Raw genomic sequence first — 3,209 nt, forward strand, 5'->3', positions numbered from 1 at the left:
GGATAAATGTCTCGAGTTCTGATTTATCTGTGGTGTATTGAACGGACACAAACAAGTTTATGATTTGGAAAATACAAGCTAGGCTCCAGTTAAATAAAACAATTTTATTGTTCTAATGGGGTTATTAACTTATGGAATCAGGGTTGCTAGAAATTTCTCTCAAAATTCTCCTATCGGTTAATAGAAAATCTCCCATTTGCAACTGTTTTCAGCAATCCCCCCACATAAATATATGTGTGATGCATTGTGCAAGAATGAGAATAAAAAAAACATTATATTTTTTTACAGAGTGTTATTAGGTGTACTTTACATGGATACAAAACATGAGCGAATTAATAGAATTATCAATGCAAAACTGTTACATTTGTAAGTCTGACCAGGGCTCTGCAAACTTATATGCTTCCACAAGTAGAGATTCCAAGCCAGTCCTATTCCTTGTCGATATTATAAAAGCTGTTGTTGAACTTCTGTAACATTTGTGGTGTTGGCTGAAAGTTTTTACAGTCTTGTCCATTCCTCTCCAATCACGTTTTTACAATTCGTCGGTCTGTTATGCTATTTTCGCGGCTATTTAACTATTTCAACGTAAAAGTATATAACAAATACCAATAAATGATGAATTTTAAACCAGTTAGAACTTATTCAATATGTAACATGCAACTTTCTGATAAAAAATAATAAGAAAATCCAGTTAACCTTTTTATTTTGCCCCCCAAGTGCCACAGCGGTATGTCTGCGGACTAACAACGTTTGAAACCGGGTTTCGATACCCGTGGTGGGCAGAACACAGATAGCCCATTGTGTAGCTTTGTGCTTAATTCCAAACAAACACAGTTTTTATTTTCCTGTTTTCGAATAACTATTTTCATTGTATGCTGGAGATTATATGATTTGTTTGTTTGTTTTGGAATTTCGCGCAAAGCTACACGAGGGCTATCTGCGCTAGCCGTCCCTAATTTAGCAGTGTAAGACTAGAGGGAAGGCAGCTAGTCATCACCACCCACCGCCAACTCTTGGGCTACTCTTTTATCAACGAATAGTGGGATTGACCGTCACATTATAACGCCCCCACGGCTGAAAGGGTGAGTATGTTTGGTGGTATGCGGATTCGAACCCGCGACCCTCAGATTGTGAGTCGAGCGCCTTATCCACCTGGCCATGCCAGGCACAGATTATATGAACTGACGAGAAAATGAGTATGCTATTAGTAGAAAGATCACAGAGAAAAGTTTAATGAGAATATAATTTTGTCGGATACATTCACAGGATTTCATATATATATCATATATACACACATACACACAAACGATGAAAGAAAGTATTTTTAATACAAACAAATAAAAAAAACATTTCACAAGAAAATTTCCAAATATTTACAACATAAAATACTACACAATAACTATAACAAATTACTATTACTTTTTAAGCATAAACTAGATATTATGTAAAAAGTGTCATGCAAATAGTATAAGTATGAGAACAAAACAAACAGGGGTTATACAATATCACCCATAGGGTCCTTATACCGTTGATATACTTTTAATGTAGGATTTATAGTTAAAACTAAAACATGTGCAACTGGCCACTACATCATTCACTGTTAGAAAGTAACTTAAATTATTAAATTATCTTCAAGAATCTAATTACAGAGGGCATACAATTTATCCGTTTTATTTGACTCCTCCCCCACATTAAACCTTACCCCCAATATGACAACCGCGGCTCTTTTGAAGATTTGAGAAGGAGAATAAATGATTTTATGAAAGTAAAAGATGGGTTTACATTTTATTCTTCTTATGAGTGAGTGTGAAAAGACAGCCTTGTAGGATCAAAAGGTTCCTTACTGTCGTATATTATGTTGAGTTAATAATTTATAATGATTGAAACAGTCATGAATTTCATCCTTCTATAACTAGTTTAGAATACAGTTTTATTCAGCTGTATTCACATATTAGTTTTCTAAATATCCACGCAGTTTCTGCATTTAGTCTAGGTACGACATGCTCGTTGACCGCATATTTCAGTGTCGTACAAAAGCTTTTAATTTTATACTAGACCACCGTGACTACTGTTGGGTCAACCACTATTCAGAGGTTACGAAGAATTCAAGCTAATTTCAATATTGCACCGAAATGAAGGTTTATTTTGAGATAATTTAATTAAATATTTTAATCCATTCGTGTTATTCACAATTCAAGAAAGGATATTTGAGTGTTGATCGTGAGTAAAAGGAAAGACCATTTCATCTTTCAAAAAAGTGAAGTCAGAAGTTTCGTAAAGAGCGCGAATGGTAGTGTGAATGATTTTTTTGATTGAGAAAATAAGCAAACAAACAAACAAAGAATCTCAGAGTTTTAGTAGTATATAGATAGACTCTGTGAAGGCTACCTACCTTTGTTCTCACTCTAGCGTGTATGTGTTTCTGTATGAATCTCTTGGAAAGCAGTCTATTCAAACTGGTAATAAGGTTTAAAACAATTGGGTACAGTACGTAACCTGTGGCCTAACAACACGAGAAATTAATAGTGTGTATCAGGAAAAGGTGTCATATGTAAGGTTATTCTCTACTCCTAGATGGCAGCACTACAGGCTACTTGCTATGTCGTTGTGGTTAAAGTGATTTTACAGTCATTTCTTGTAAGCCTACATCATTGGACCGTGTGTACATGCGAATTTTGTAGTAGTAGATGGTCTGGATGTTTAAAGTACAGCAGTTCTATTTTTATCCATTATTATTTTTATTTTCGTGATATCGCTTGATGTCTTTTATTTGCTTGGAAAGGGTAATTGATTGTAACATCACTTGCCTTGGATATTATTAGGCTAGCTGCTGAATGACAGTTTCATGTTCTGCTAGTATACATTGGTTAATAACATGTTTACATTACGTATTTAGACCAGTTTGCACATCCGAGAGTACAAATTTTCAGACTGACAAAGAACAGTGATACCCTGAGTGTAAAACTGTGATAAAGAACTGTGATACCCTGAGTGTAAAACTGTGATAAAGAACTGTGATACCCTGAGTGTAAAACTGTGATAAAGAACAGTGATACCCTGAGTGTAAAACTGTGATAAAGAACTGTGATACCCTGAGTGTAAAACTGTGATAAGGAACTGTGATACCCTGAGTGTAAAACTGTGATAAAGAACTGTGATACCCTGAGTGTAAAACTGTGATAAAGAACTGTGATACCCTGAGTGTAAAA

This window comes from Limulus polyphemus, unplaced genomic scaffold, assembly GCF_000517525.1.
Source record: "Limulus polyphemus unplaced genomic scaffold, Limulus_polyphemus-2.1.2 Scaffold6754, whole genome shotgun sequence".
Taxonomy (NCBI): domain Eukaryota; kingdom Metazoa; phylum Arthropoda; class Merostomata; order Xiphosura; family Limulidae; genus Limulus; species Limulus polyphemus.